The sequence below is a fragment of the Cyprinodon variegatus genome, unplaced genomic scaffold (assembly GCF_000732505.1).
Source record: "Cyprinodon variegatus isolate N-32 unplaced genomic scaffold, C_variegatus-1.0 Scaffold131, whole genome shotgun sequence".
In the NCBI taxonomy this organism is placed as follows: Eukaryota; Metazoa; Chordata; class Actinopteri; order Cyprinodontiformes; family Cyprinodontidae; genus Cyprinodon; species Cyprinodon variegatus.
Genome location: NW_015150584.1, coordinates 927242 through 944527, shown reverse-complemented (window position 1 = coordinate 944527; position 17286 = coordinate 927242).

Here is a 17286-nt window from a genome sequence, read left to right as displayed (position 1 = left end):
TATCTATCTATCTATCTATCTATCTATCTATCTATCTATCTATCTATCTATCTATCTGTCTGTCGGTCCATCTGTCCGCCTGCCTGTCTGAGAAAGATCGTGAAAACATCCCACTGTCTTAGTCCCACAACAAACGCCCAGGCAGACAAAAATACAGTGTTTCTGAGGTTTTCTGCTGACACACAGGAGGATGTGGTTGGCCTCCATCAAATATAATGACAGGACCGACCAACTGTCACGCTTAGGACATCTTATCCAAAAACAATATGACGCACCATGATTTATTTAAGCTCCTGGCTTTGTCTTAAATGGGAAAGTTATTTGCACAATGCTAATATAAACCATTGTATTAAAATCAGTCGCAATGTCTGGATTTAGACAACCGGGTTCACAAAAATAAAAACCTATAGTCAGCTGGGTTTGCATTTTTTATGCATCCTGAAGATGAACAGTTAGTGAAGACAGAGTTGCTGGTTTTAGGTCAGCTATTTTGAAGGGACAAACATGCGTTGTCACCCCCCCACACTTGCACTTATTTTTTATCATGTCGTGTGAAATCTCTTCACAGCTTGTGTGGGCCTGTGGCGGTTAAAAACACCATGTCTTTAAAGCACTGCAAACTATCCGAGCCTCAACCACTGCTCTCAGTCCCTCCCAACCTCCCAAGCAGACAAGCACAGAAGTCGTAGCTCTGCTCCAGAAGTAAATGTGGAGTCTGAATGGACCGGTGGGGGCCCGAGCAAAGCGATGAAGCACCGGGGCCCCGCCTGTGTAAAGGGGGCTGTGTTTGCAAAAGTCTTTGGTCGAGATGAGGTGGAGATGAGGTGGAGATGAGGTGGTGGATCGGATGGAGAGTGGAGGCGGGGGTCTCCCTGTGTATTAGGCAGTAATAGGTTCAGGATGACCTAAACGATTTGTTGACTGGGACAATAAATCTGTTGTGTGTTTCTTGGCATGCTGAGGGGAGGATTACAAGTTGTCGCACAAAGGAATGCAAATTGCAAGCCAAACTCTCCAAGAGGCCTGTGGAGTAGCATTTGTATTTAGAGCATTTGTGCCGGATCTCTGCTTCTCTCGCTCACTATTTTATGTTTCTCCATTAGTCCTAATAACCGTGAAGGGCCTGAGAGTAGCCACTGTATTCATCTCAAATCAATGGCTTTCCCTGCAGCAGGCCCTATATGGACCCCCACATTTGCATTCTATCCTGTGAGATGACCAGTAGGACAATTGGCGTTAAGTCCCTTTCAGGTGGCCAAATGGAAAATCTTGAATTCTAAATGACATTTTTTCTCTCGGCCCTGTGCTTGAATCCACTTTACACGATTAATTTTTTGAATATACTTTTTTGCCACTGCTTGAACCCTTAAGTGTGCTGGAAAAAAACTGGATGTAGTACTTTTTAAATGTATGATTTGTTTTAACATTTCTGAGTCAGATATAAATTCCTAACTACCTTAAGAAGGTTCCTTACGAAGGGTAGGAGGTTTTGACTTGAGTGGTTTTAACCCAACTTACTTTTTATTGTTTCTCTAGACTCTGTTTTTTTTCTTCTTTTATCTCTGTGTTGCAGGTGCAGGTGCATTAAAATTTATTGCAGAGGAATTGCAACAGGGATCCCTCTATGGTCATTCACTCATATCTCCTCCTAGTGCCTGCAGAATGAAGTACAGGAGCAGCAGTCTTATATTCTTTCAACCCTTCTATTCATCCATATTCTATACGGTCTCTGGTCTCATAGTCTCTGGTGGTGAAGGTGATGTTGTGGGGAAGTCTTATTTTAGTCTTATTAATGTGCAGACACATCAGTAATAAACAACATATATAACAAATATATCAACAGGCAAAACTAAACTTTACAAGTCTGAGTTCCCTGAGATATTTCACAAAGGAGAGTTTAAAATAAAACTACTGCTCTCATTCCTACAGTATAATCTTTATTTTCTGCATAACAGTCTAGGTTTCTTTTATTTCCATTTCAGATTTAATTTTAAAATAAATTTCAACATATTAAATAGCATTTTTTTGACTTTATGACAGGCGCAGATCCATAATTACAAAGATAAAAGAAAACAAAATATAACACAAGAATTTGAAATCAGGTCTTTGTTAATTAGGCTCCACATTCCTGGCAAAATGTTAGAATAGTGCATTGTTCATGAACAAATGTACATTTAAAGTAGTAAGTATAGATTTGGTACTGCGCTTTAAAAGGAGACATACTGTAGAAGGAAAACTCCTAATTTTGCAGTTTGTATTTAACTGATGACATCCCAATAGGCAATGGGTGAATTCACATAGTGATTAGAACAGGGGTTTCCACTTTGTGTTTGGTTTGAATCTCACAGAGTTTCACTTGGGGCCCCTAAATGTTCCCCAGGCGCTGCAGCTCACTGCTGCCTGATGGATGGGTCAAATGCACAGGACAAATGTTGTAATGCACACAGTTATTGTTCACTTACATTTGCTAGTGACAATAAATACATTACTAGATGCTATCTTTAATTAAAGTAACTAACTAATCAACTAACTATCTAAATGGGTCAGGCTAGATTAAATACGTGCTGTAGATTCCCACACAGCTTCTCGGCACAGGCCTTCAGGACTCTGGGACAGACACCTTCTGGATCTGGTGACTTATTGTGATTGTGTCTCTTAAGGTGTCTCCATATTTTACTTGTAGAGACACATAGGTGGAAAGTAAAGGTAGCAGCAAAGTCCTCTGATTTGGTTGAGAACAAATGAATAGAAGCAGGCACATCCATGGCAGAAGTGAAAGGTAAAGCTGTGAGAATAAAGCTTTGGGTCAGAGAGCAGCAAAGATGCTGATGTTCATCCAGAAATTAACCTGTTGTAAAAAGTATTCAGTTTATTGGCTCTGTCCAGACATCTAACTGTCTGGTCCTCCTTCTGTTTAAAGTGTGTGATCTCCTTCATCCCTGACCATACATCTCTGATATTGTTCTGCTGGAGTTTGCTGTCCAGTTTCTTCCTGTATGCCTCCTTGCTTTGACTTTAACCTTAAGTTGCTTCTGTGTACTCCTCAAAAAAATTGTTTCTGTTCCTAAAGGCTCCTTTTTTCATGTTTAGCAGTATATTATGAGGGGACTGCCTCACTGTTCTGGTGGGAATGATAATCTAGAATTTATATAGTCAGTCACACACTCATTAATTGCATTGATGTGCTCTTTATGTGGCTGAAAAGGTGCATCTCAGTCTTCTCTTCAATGCAGGGTTGACTCTACACAGGTTGCCTCTCAATACAACAAATGACACCTTTGAAAAACCAGTTTTGTTTTTTTTTTAGATTATATGAAAAAACTTCCATGACTGCCTACCAAAATGCATTCTATGGCACATTCAATTTAATTTAATGTCATTAAATAACAAAAAGAATTTGTAGTGATCTTCAGAAATCTTCACTGAGAAAATTCCTCTGTGTATTTAAGTTGAAAAATTTACAAAACTGCTACAAGATTTACAAAACTAATCTTAACTTATGTTTTACTTCAAAGTAGGAATGACATGCTTTGTTAGCATGTATACATACACACAAGATCCACCCATGCTGTGGAGATGACTGTTTTTGGAACCCCCTTTTTTTGCTTTTTTTAATGGCACAGCACAGATAGCTTAATTAAAGAACAACATAATCTAAGGGGGCAGTAGCACTCATGGAAGTGAGGAGTGTCCCATTTGAAGTGCTGTGTCAGCAGAGAAGGAGAGCATAACTTACTAACACAGCTCTGTGTGGCCCAGGCTTGTCAACATTTTTTAATAGTGTGATTGTAAAACATTTTGTCACATGAGAGAGTTACAGTGGTGTTTTATAGCTGCTTGCTTTTAAAGATGTACTATGATCATGTACTCTGTAATTTATTTTCACACTATATGCGCAAAAACATGCTTGGTGCCACTGATAATTATTTTTCAATTGCTCTCTCAGTATGGGAGTTCTGTTTTCAGAGCCGGTCCCATGTCTGAATTGGTTTTCCTTCCATCCCTGGCTGAGTTATCACATCTATTCCAACCTTAAGTTTTATGAAAATTAAAAGTTAGAGCAATAGGCTGGTACACAATCATAAACCTTGCAGAGCTCTTTTTAGATTTCTCCAGAAATGTTTATTAAGATTAAAGTCTTGTGTCTAACTTGGCCACTCCAAGAGATTACCAGAGTGGTTTTATCTTCATCCTTTCAGATCTTGGCTGTGCTCTGGAGCAAGTTTTCAGCATGTCCCTGTAGAGTGCTCTTTTCTGATCTTTCCCTCTATCCCATCTTTCAGTTCCTGCTGTTGTAAAAGATCCCCTTAGCATGAAACTTCCACCACCATGCTTTAGGGATGTATTGGCCTGGTACTGAGAGGTGCCTGATTTCCTCCAAACATGATGCCTGGTATCACGTTTGGAACAAACATGCATTTGTCTGGCTCCTCAACCATACAGGCCTGGATTGCTGCAGAGGTGGTGGTCCTCTTGAAGGTTCTTCTCCCTCCCCAGAGGGCTCTGACAGAATTAACAAAGGGCACCCAGGTTACCTCTCTGACATTAAGCGGACGCTTCTGCTCAATTTCGATGGCCAGTTCTAGGGAAAGTTCTGATTTTTCCAAAGTTTCAATTAATAAATGATGGAAGCCACTTAGCTCACTATGACATTTAAATCAGCAGAATTGTTAGTGTATCCTTTCCATGCTTCAAGAAAGTCCTTTCACTAAAGATGCTTCCATTTAGTTCATGCCTGGTGTTTCCATTCTGACAATGATGGGACCTTATATAGGCAGGTGTGTGCCTTTAGTAATCATATCCAATCACCTGAATTTAACTCAGGTGGATTAAACCTATGCTTCCAAAACACTGGGAACACTACACACCTCAGCCCATTTTGGCAAAAGCTGTGAATACTTACATTAATGTTGTTTCCTAGGTATGTATTTTTGACAAATTTCAAAATGATTTCTTTGACATAATCAAAATTGGTATTCTGGGTAAAATTTTGAGGTAAATGGTTTATTAAGAAACTTTTTGAAACAAACTGTAGCATTGCAAAATGAAAAAGAAGAAATACAGAAATAATTTAAAGAAAAACTGCATTTACAATAGGAATTATGTGTAACTGTTTCAAAAGATCAGGTTTAGGGGCCTCAAGCTGCTGCTTAGTTTGATTTTGACTTAAGCCTTATAAAGTGAATTGGCGACTACAGTGAAACCTTCCACAATTTAGTACAAAAAATTCGATTGGTAGGTTAATAATCTCCTTGGTGTTAAACGTTGTCACTTAAACAATTTACACAAAGGAAATAGTTAGTTGAAAACAACAGAGGTAAACTGAGCTGATTGTCTCCTCTTTTAAGCATTATGTCAAGCTCCCAATGCTGAGCTTTTTTCATCTGCAGGTATTATGTGTGTTCCTTTATCTAACCTGCTTCTAATGGGCACAGGTTTCTGTATGCTGATGTGTTGGCCAGGTGAAGTCTGGTCAGCCTCATGATATTAGAGGCCAGCAGGGAGAGGGCGGGCTGTTTAAACAATTTTTATTTTTGTTAATCAACATGATCATAACCCCTCCAGAACAAAGGCACAAATATCCATTTCCAAGGAAAAGGGTGAGTGCCCTCTCCACGCTCCCCCCGCGCCCTCCTCACCCCTCTGTCTTCTGTACTTGTTACCCTGGTAACCCCATGGACAGAATGCAGATCAGGCCGATGAACGAAGCAGTGGCCCCTTGTCTCCCTTCACAACTCGCCCTGATGATGACTAACACTTTTGTTCTTTGAGAGGGCAGGTGGGAGTTACAATACGTCTCAAATCATTGTCCACCCCAGATCTCTTTCCCTCTGCGACCTCCCCCGCCTCGTTTTTTTTATTTTTTTTGTTCCTTTAACTCTTACTTTTATTTTTTATTTTATTTTTTTGTATTTGATCCGATTTGACTGCTTCACTTTCCGTTTCTTTCCCTCACTGGTGACAGCTAATACCACAAAGCTCCCCCCTTTCAACAGACGTGCCAGTGGTTTGTGAGAGGTCAGTGTTATCTAAACAGACCCATTGGGCTATTTGCTATAGCACCCTCCATCAGGCAGGAAGCCCTGAGGAATCAGCCCATCACTTCAATCAGCCACAACAGCACACAATGAATTTGTAATAGCTGGATCTGAGTGAGGAATGAAATCAGATGGAAACTGCGAGTGAGGGGGAGAAGAAAGGATGGGGCTGAAGCGAAGAGGCAAATGACGATTGAATTTCAGTTTATGTCAATGACCACTGTTGTGGGGGAGAGGGTTGTTTGTTTGTGGTCTGAAACAAACAAGAGATAGTTGAGGAAAGAGGAGATGAACTGTGACTTTGTTTGACAGTAAACTGTACAGTATTGGTGAGGCTTCGTATTTGTACCGTATTTCTTTTTTGTTTGTTTTGTATGCGCCCTAAATCCATTTAGCACTGGTTCACATGCATTTAAGCTGACAATAAAAAAAAAACTTTACATTTTAAAAAGCATTCACTCTCCTTAAACTTTTTGAGATTTTGACAAACAAACACCAACAACTCTGTGTCTCTTAATTGAAATTTATGTGAGAGAACCTGACAGAGACATACTGTGGAACGTGTGGAAATACGCTGCCATCTTGGTTTTTTTTAAGATAGCAGCGCCTAAAGGCAGCAGCTAATAACTAAGTAATTATCAAGTGTAATGTGTAATGTAAATGAATTATGATTACCAAGCATTTGAAGAAAACAAAACTCTGAGCAGTGTGTCATACTTTTATATTTGCCTTTCATTTACCCTCATACCCTGAAATTAGAACCATCATTCCAAAATTAAAAGATTATGGCACAGTTCAGGGTACAGTCCAATGCAGGAGGCTATTTGCTATAAGTAATATAGCAGGGGACATCTTTCTAAAAATGTCCTCTTAATGTGTAGTACCGGTACATGTTAGGTGTAACATCATGCTGTGAGGCTGTTTTTCTTCAACAGAGGGAGGCAAACTTGCAAACTTAAACCTGATTAATGGTTCACCTTTTAAAGAGGAAAAACTTCATAAAGAATGGTCTGGTTCTAAGAAATGCTATAATGATCTGGTCAAAATCCTGACCTAAATTCAACTGAAAATGTTCAGCATAATTAAAACTGATGTCTACATAAACTCTCCTAAACTGAGTTAGGAGCAGCTATTTTGCAAAGAGGACAGTGCAAAAGATTTTAAATCCGGATTTAGAAAACTGGCATTGATTTCTAACCATCTTTCATTTTTTTCCCACTAGAGTGCAATACTAACTGAAAAATAGGCCTATAGCATAAAGCATCACTGAAATACACTGAAGTTTGCATTTGTAAGATGACAAACTCTACAAAGGTCCAAGGGTTCTGAATGCTTCTATAAAGAGATGTGTGTGGATCCTTAGGTTTGTGTTCTTAAGTGTATTTATTGCCCTCTCTGTGAAGAGGAACAGTAATCTTATCATCATTCAGAGGGTAAGTACATGTGACAATATATATACAAACTCCTGATCCATATCTTGTTAGATTGTCAGGTAATGACTTTCCATGCTGATAGTGATAGTTACTTTAGTTTTCTTGGCTTGTGTGCAGACATGTTGACAGTTCAAAAGTTGCTCATACTCCAGTTTGAGCTGGGATTCACTGACTAAACTCCCTCCTCTGTGCTCCGCTCCCAGTGCACAGCCTCTGACCTTTGACCACATTAACTGGTGCAATCAGACTCATCTCTCTGTCTTACCTTATCACCTGAAATCAAACATTAAAAGAGGGAGGGTGCCAGAGTCGCTCATAAAGTTGTAGAAGCAAAGGCACAGAAGAAGGGAAAGAAAAGATGGACAAAATCAGTAAAGAAAGCCCAACAAGGCTTATATAAGACAAATACTGATAACTGAAAAAAAAAAAAAAAGGATGGAAAAGAATGAGAAAGAGGGGTGAAAACAGATTAAGGGACCAATTATGGCACTGTGGACGTTTGATAGTTTCCCCAAGTTTGGTGCTTAAAAGATGATGGGCGGAGCCCAGCTGTTAGCAAACATGCCGTTTTACGAGTACCATTCTGCAATTACCTGTTACCTTGACTGTCAGGGTTTTAAGACCGGCCTGGCCTTGGAGTTACCTGGATACACCTGGAGGGGAGCGATAAAACGAGCAGCGGGTGTTAGAAACGCGATGGGACTGATCTCATATCTATGTGGCCGCAGTCTGCACCCGAAACTCCATCTGTCTGACTGGCGCCCACCGACACACACCCTGTCTGTGTGTCTGTCTGCCTTGATGTCTGCACATCTGTCTGTCTCAGTGTGCACAGATTCATAAACTAAACCCGAATCCATGCCCCCCCAGCATGCAAACACTCACACACACAAATGAGAGTTCAGGATTTCAGAGGGTTTGCAGACAGTGATGGGTAGGAAAATATTTGATGTCCCCAGCTTACCCATTTAAAATTCTCAACTCATGCTCTGACCTTAAAGACTGCGCATACATGCATACAGTGTGCATGACCCTGTAGGTGTGTGTGTGTTTGTTCACTTAGCTTTTAGCCCTCAGTTAGCCTGCCAGCCTTTTACAAACAGATACAAAGACACACAGCAACCTATTAGGAGGACTTATCAAGGCCCATTTGACCTCCACCTTCTCCCTGACCTCCAGCCCCATCCCTTGGGAGATCTATGGTCAGTGGGGAGAAAGTGTGTGAGTGCATATGTGTGGGATAGAGGGGTTGCTATACCGTCTGACCGTGAGCAAACACTGATGGTCAAACACACTTCCTCCACCCATTGTGTTTTCACTTCCACTGCCATCTCCCTGAATCCAACATTGGTGATGTGATTTGTATCACGGTCATGTTCCCATTTTCTGTTCACATGCAGAATAGCAAAAATTGTTTAAAACGATGCAAAAATGATTTGAATGCAGAAGAATGTAATATATCCCCCTGCAGGCTTACAGAGTGTTTAACTTTATCTAATTGCTGAATGAGGATTTTTTTGTTTTTAGGTCAAAAACCCTAATCATTCCTGCTCACAGACTTAGACAAATTAGGTAACACCTCAGCTAATGGTGTGAAAAAATCACAAAAAACTGCATTTATCCTTAAACTAGATGAAATAAGCTCACAATAAAAAGATGAAAGTACTCACATTTTTATTGTTTAATAATAAAAAAAATCTAAATACACTCCTGCTCAATCAAACAGAAACTTACTTTTGTCCATCCGTGTTCCCTCTAATATTATCTCCTCCTTAAGTCATCCTTTAGGTTTTACTACACAACATAGATCAGGAGACTAAGTATTCCATAAGGGGGTAGATTTTGTATATGGTAAAACACTGTTGTGTTAATTTGTCCAAATCCTGTTTATGACAAATGAGCCACATGGACTTTGAAAATGCTTTAAAAATGTATTACATTTCTTTTGACATTTCAAGTTCACAATTTCATGCACTCTAAACATTTTCCCAGGTGCTTTTAAAGAAAACCCACAACATGACAATACTGGATAGGTTTGAGGTGTTGTTCTATAAATTTTATACATTATTTTATACCAAGCTCACCTGGACTGTTTGTTGCAGAAAGGTGACGCACTTTCCACATGTTACCATTTTGCATTGTTTTAGAGATAAAAGGGAAATGTAATTTGATGTCCCTCTGATGCCAATGATGTGTGTTGCCCTTTAACCTCATCTGACCAAAGCATGAGGAGATTTGTGATGGTAGGACAGGATATACTTTTTCCATTTAGCATGTAAATGCTGTCTACAGGGTGTTGTTATATCTTGTTGACTCAAAGATGCCACTCCTCTCTATAGTTAACTTTTTTTTTTTTACTCACTAAAGACCCTGGTCATTGTCTATGGCAGTGCAGATAATTATGGATCCTGTTCAAGCTGTAGGAAATCATATTCATATTTCATTACCACAAAGTCATAGATCATTCATTAGAAATGTGCAAAAATTCAAATAAATTTAGACAGCAAATAAATAAATTAATCACTTGTTTCAATCTACCTTAAAGGTATAGGATGTTGTTTTTCCGGGTGGATCATCAAAATAAGTGGTCCACCTAATTTTCAATCATTCTGGTGATATGTTTACAGAAGGCCGTCCTACGTGCTCATCCCCATTTTCACTTACCGGTGGTGAGTCTGACATAGTGGAAAAATTGCAAATCATCTTTTGGAAAGTAAGATTATATAGGTGCAAACAGCAACTTTTAAACAGAGTGAGCATGAGGAGAAATGGGTTAGTGCACGCTCTCACACCTGGTTAATAGACGTTCCCTCTTAGGATTGTGCATGTGAATTTTTTGGGGGAGGGCAGATCTTTTCAAAAATTAGCGAAAATCATCCATTATACCTTTAAAGAAATGTTTAGTCCAACAAGAAATGGTGCCATTGATTTTGAAAAGTTAGATAAATATATAATCAAAACGTTCATTTTTTGGTGGAGATTAGGTCACTACAGTAAAATAAAACAGCTTCTAAAACATTTTACAGTATACATTAAGTAATGTCAGTGTTTCGCTAACAAACATACCAATGTTATATTTTCCTTATAAATCAGTCATTAACCGCCTCTAATTACAGTTTCTAAGTGGTTGATTTAGCTCTGACATTTCTTATTAGGGGTTTGAATCTTAAGCGTAAAATAAAAGCACATTTCATAAATATCCTGAATTAAAGGTAAGAAGTGATTGCTTCTATTTAAGTCTGTCACTCCTGCAAGCAGAGGCCTAGCCAGCACATTTTAATAGGGGTGTTAATAACCAATGTACACTGAGGGGTGGCCAAAAGTGGATAGGCACCAGAACCTCAGCCAATCTACACTGTTCCAACAGGAACAGAGACAACTTCAATATTTTCTAAATAAAGACAAGCTATACTTTCCTACAGCCTTTGCCAACAAATATATTTAAACATCCATGCTGTCTAAATAAAATGTATAGTGGACAGGATTTCTGGGGCAAACATCTTTTCCATTGTCATTACTTTTATTGTCATTACTACTTTTATCAAAAAATTGTTCTGCATAAAATTAATATAACATGTGCTAATATCTACATTAACATATCAAATAATATATAATCTCATAATATATTAATATATATAATATCTAATATTAACATAACCAGTGCTAATCCCTACATTAAATGTCTTTTTATGTTATTATTAAAGTAGTTATTTATCTATGATTTCACTTCACCTTGATACACTTGCAGAGACACATAATTTTCTACCCCATATAACACAAAATCTAGTTATGAAAAGAGCATGAATTCTGAATGTATCAACTTTAATGTTAGTATTTTTATGTGCATAATCAATCACAATGTTTTAGTTGTCAAGTAATTTTTTGATATATGAAAAATTTAAATGTTGTGAATTTTCTCCTTTCGAGTATTACTGCTGCCACCGTCTGTGTTAGAGGGGGAAAAAAATGATAGGGGTGGTCATAGGGGTGGCCAATGATTGGCTAAGGGTGGCCATGGCCACCTCTGGCCCCCATCTAGCTCCGCCCCTGCCTGCAAGTGTTTTCACCAACTTGACATTTGGGGTGTTGCTGGAGCCTTTTTTTAGACCTGTTGAGTTTAAGATTCCAGACTGTGAATTTCTAATTAGGAAAACATTTAAGTTTCTGCAAAGAGTCTTGTCTGAGTTTTAGCAACACAGTTAGTCCTCTCTCTCTTCCTCTTTTTCCCCCACATCATTCACTTCTGCATTTAGGCAAAATCGGGAACAATAAGGATCTTAATCACAGGACTTTACACCTTTGCTTCTTTCTGGGATCAACTGATGGCACACAATGGTTTCTAGCAGGTAAACAACATAAAAATATGTTTATGAAAAGAAGAATTAATCACAGTGGGTATCTTTGGATAAAGTCATATTTGTTTTTTACACCCTTTCCCCCAACCGTGTCTAGGAGGGCTTTCATGTGGCTGTAATTACCATATTTCATTAGCGCATGGAGTGTCACCGCTGGAGCATCAAAGCAGTTGGCTCTTGGTATATATGTGCAGAAACCGCTGCCAGGGAAGTACACAACTATCTGTTTTTCTCTCCCCCCAGAATAAATTCGCCCTCGCCTGTTTTTGAGTGCACTCTCTCCCTCAAGCTGCTGTCGATATCAAAGAGAACCCATTCCGCATGTGAAGTGCCCCTTGTGCAGAATAATAAAGCAGTGCATCATGGCAAAAAACTGTGAAACACAACACTCTGGCCATCATCTCTCAATGCACAACCCAAGGACACACATGTGTACACATGGACTCACAAGCACACATGGTATTCCTTTCTCCTTTGTAGCATCTTTACACTCCTTGGTACACATTCACTTTTTCTGGCCCGCTAGTCAAAAACATGCTATCTTGTCTTGCCGGGTGTTCTATAGAGAACCCCATGTATGGCTGTTTACCTTTGTCATGGACTGCAGCTATATTGCCAACAAAAGGTTATTATTCTATTTGTTAAAATATCAAAAAGTAATTTACTATTTATTTTTTTAATCATCACAATTTTTTTTTAATCACTGGCAGCTCTTTTGCCCTTTGATGAACTGGGTATTATATCTCTATAATGTGCAACATCTACCTTTTCTGACTGAGATTATGCAAAATTAATCAACTATTACATTTTTAAGTAAAATTAACCAAACGCTTTTCTAAATGTGTCCTATAAAATTAAATACAATTGCATTTTTTTTTATCATAATTTCCTTATGAAATAAAAATGAGTTACTATACTATAGTTTAGAAACCTGACCTGTGTTTAGGCACTAAAAGGCCATTGGGCTCAATTTAGCAGCTTAAAGCCACAAAACCTTCAATAGGATTTGGACAATGGGAGAAAATAATATCTCACCCAACACAAACAGAGATGAGCTTCGAGTTTGCTAAACCCTCCAAACAGCCCTGCTTCACACCGCTATCAGAGGGATTATCTAAAAAGGGGAACAGCTATCTGCCCTAGGGCTAAACACACGTTTTGTTTTCCCAAAGCTTTATGGCTTCCCTCTCGGCTAGACAGACCATCAGAGCTCTCCTTGGTACGCAGGACAGGGTAGAAAGGCTGTCACAGTGAGGTTTGAGGATGCATTGTTTAATTAATAAATGAAACCTTATTATTCATTTTTCAGCAGCAGTCTCTGAGAACTACAATGCAAAGCTTTGATAGACATGATTTACTAAGAGGAAATAGAGAAGGGAACCAACACTTGTTGTGGGGACTGTGATAGCAAAGTCCTCTGGAGAATATTGCTGTCATCAGTGTGTATGCTGCAGCTCAACAGTCAAACCAACACACTCTTGAAATGCTCTTAACAGCTACAGCTACCTGAAATCGATGCTCTCCTTGGCTCTAGTGACACTTTATCAGGTATTGATCCTGTTTTAAGCTATGCCACTTGTTCCATCTGCTACTTTGCATTTTTCGTCACTGTGTCCTTTACACCGTATGCAAAGCCAGGCAGACAAACTATGTATACAGCTACACAATTTTTTAACAATTCCCTTTCTTCATTTTGTTAAAATAAATTCAACACCAAACCAACCAAAATCTTTTTTTATTATTCAAAATAAAAAATAAAAATTCAAAAGTAGATACTAAACTTTGCTAAAGCACAGCTGGAATTTGAAGTGTAATAAAAGCCAAACATAAAGAAAAACCTATTTGAAATATAGTGAAGAAAAGCTAAGTTCCACTTTTGTTGCAGTTTCCTGCATAGATCACGACAATGCAGACAGGACATTGGCTGCAGCTTAAGCCGGGCACACACTGCAATAATTTCAATTGCACAGTGTATGCCCTTCAGAACAGCAGGGGGGCCACCAAATTCACACACAAAATTTTATTGTAAAATCAGCTTTATTTTTTGAAAGTTCTCTTCCACTTTCTAATACTAAATAAAAAGTTTAACTGCTGATTTTAGTAAGAAATTCACCTTTTTTTTTCAGAAACTGAAAAATTTACTACTTTTAATAATTCAAGCAAAGTGTTGCATATAGGACCTGTTATGAGATGAAACATTATCCCCACATGGAAATATCCACCGGCTTCTCATGTGAAACACTTGTAGGGAAAAAGGGACTCTTATATAGTTCCTTGAAGCGTTTAGAAATTTTATATAAATTTAGTGCCCATTTAATACTACCTTAGACCAAAGCAGAGTGCCCTATTGTTTTTTTCTTTTATACATTTATTTATTTCCATAAGAAGGAACACATTTTTAGTTGGGATTATATATTTTGGCTTATATATAAAAGAAAATGCTGACACTTTTGTAATAGCATTTATAGTTATAATTCGATGCTAAAAGGTTTTTTCATTATGTTTAGAAGATGTATTTTATTGTTATATTCCATTATTATATTTCTTGTATTCCTTTTATTATGATGTTAAGATTAGTGAGTTAGAAAGCCTCTAAACATTGCATTTTAATTCCTAATCCTTTTAAAAAAGGTGATCTTAAACAACTTCCTGGTCTCCTTAAAGTGAAATTAAAGCTTGATCCCTTCGTTTCGCAAGGCCCACAAAGCCTTAACCTTGGAGTGACAGACTCCCCCCCCTCCATGGAAGTGGATATGGAGAAGGAGGTGCTTTGGTAGGTGGGTGGATGGGGTCTTTAGACTTGCCCGTGTCTGGGGTGTACCAGAAAAAAACCAAGGACCTGCCACATTATATGCTCCAACATGACTAGCAAATCCACCACGGTTAAACAAACTTAACCTTAATTTGTGAAATGGTGCAAATCAAAGGGCAAAAACGACTTGTGCAAGTAATTACCATGGGGGAGCAACAGGGTAAAGGAAGGATGGAGGAGAGGCAGGAGGGGAGGGAAAGGGTTGAACAAGGTAGGTGGTGGGGATGTAAGTGTGGATGGTCTCGGGAACAGCTTGCCGTTAACAGGTTGAATGCAAGGAAATGGGAATCATTTAAGGTGAGGGGCATTTTTAATGAGTTTACTCAGAAATTGATTTCCCACTGTAATCTTTTATTTATATGCGGCCAGCGTTGTGTCCCCAGTGGAGGGAGGGTCAGCCCTCAGAGCCCCCTGTCAAGGCCCTGCTCCCTCAAACAACACCCCAAAGCCCAGGGAAAATGGTATTCTAGCTAAGGTAAATATTGCCCTGTCTTGGCTTTAGGGGCTGTTTGCTCTAAAAAAGAAAAGTTACTCTGCTCCTGTTTTTTCCAGTTTAACAGAAAGAAAACCTCTGCTGAGACATTAAATGTTAATGCATCAGTCATAATATATTGGAATTTTGATATTATTTAAATAAAACAATATCGATAGGATTTGAACATTATCATTGTAAGGTAAAACAAAGCTTAATATATAACATAGTTTGAACTTTTTATTTATCTTGCTGGATTACAATGGTTACAAGAACTGCTTAAATGTTTTTTTTATATATATATTTGTTTAATTTATTGGAATTATTAAATTTTCAATTAGGTTAAATATTTAATTAAATCTGTTTTTGAGGCTCTAATTCACACAAAAAAAATCTTCTTAAAGCACGTTATGAATAGTTAAATTAAATCCTATCATACAGAAATATTTCAAAATACTTTTAAACATTAAAAGTAATTTGAAATATATTTGTACACTTTCAATATTAAAAAAGTACAATAGTCACTACACAGCACGGTTCAGTTAATTTCATTATTCATATCATTTATTAAAGTTTTCTACTAAAGGAAATCCAGTAGATTTTATTAAGTCTTGCAGTATTACTTACCAACTCAAACTAATTGATGGTTTTTGAAAACTGATTAATATTTTGGCTGTAATATTTATTCAATATTATCGTGTATGCACGTCCTTGTTTTTATTATTGTCTAATATTTCAATATAAAAATGCATGTTAAAAGTTATGATTTATCAACAATCTAAGCATTTGAGATTGCAATGTAAATTGACAATACAGTAAAAAAATAAAGCAGATATCAAACTAAAAATAACATTCTATGAATCTTTTCTAAGTATTCCCCTTTTTAAATTCTTTCTATTTTTTTAATAAGATTTCATATCACTTTTTTATGTATAATGTATTTTCAATTGTCTTATGGTTGAAAAAAAAAACTTTTAAATTAATTCTGTATTTTGCAAATACCTAAGCTTAAAAAGAAAACTCCAAACAATCTCCAAATTAGGTGTTTATAGCTTTCTCTGTGCGCGAGGCCTCCAGCTTAGTCGCTGCTTGTTTCTGCAATGTTATTTCTAGACTACAGTGACATCTAGTGGCGAAGATTATAACTACAACAGGAGTTGCTGTGGGACAGGTGTTTTCAGTGATGATGGACAAAGTGTGTTTGAATTGTTAATGTAGAGATTAGAAAGGCGATATTTAAGCCGTTATTAATATGGCTGCTGTTTTTTTCCATTTTCATCATATATAGAAAATTTTAATTAATAATAAATTAAATTGTTGTTTAGAATGTGTGAATTGACTTATACATCATTGTAAATTAACTATAAGAACATTTGTTACCTAAACTCAGTTTTCTACAGATTGTTAAATTAATTTTCAGTTTCACATCTTGACTGAAAATCATAAATCTACTCTATCAATAGACCTTGACTGGGTTCATTTTAGACACACATGTATTTCATTCATTTGTTGCACTGGATGTGTGAGACAAAGGTAAATCTTAGTCTCACTCTTAAATCATACATATGATATATACACACACACACATATATATATAAATTTTTAATGTTTGTCAATGAAGCCCTGATTTGAGGACAATGCATTTAAATGGGTGGTTGTGATGTAACAAAATTTAAATGAGTTGAAGAGCCAGTGGTAAACACTTAAACATTAGTACCATGGTAGGCTTAGCTTTGTGTGTGCAGATATGAGGAGAACATGACTAATTGTTCTCCAAATCATTTCACCATGAGCTGTTAAACCCTGCAGCTCCTTCATAAATACAATGTTCCTCTTGGCTGCTTCTCTAAATAATGCTTTCGTGTTTTGGGGCACAGCCACGTCATGGTGGGTTCATTGTTGGATTAGGCTATTTCTATTTTCATCATCCAACGATCATAGAAGACTGCTCCACGATGTTTAACACTAGAAGTCCCAGAGAATTTCAGTTTTCCTGCAAGCCCCCCTCCCCTCTTCAAGTTTGTGTATTCACTCTACCTTCCTAAATGTCCCTATTTTAATGCAAATAGCCTGTGATATGACCAGCCCTTCTACATGAGACTGGATGAAGGCTGAAACAAACTGGCATCAGAACCAGAGCATGCTCCAAACACTTTTCATTACCTTCCCCTGCAAC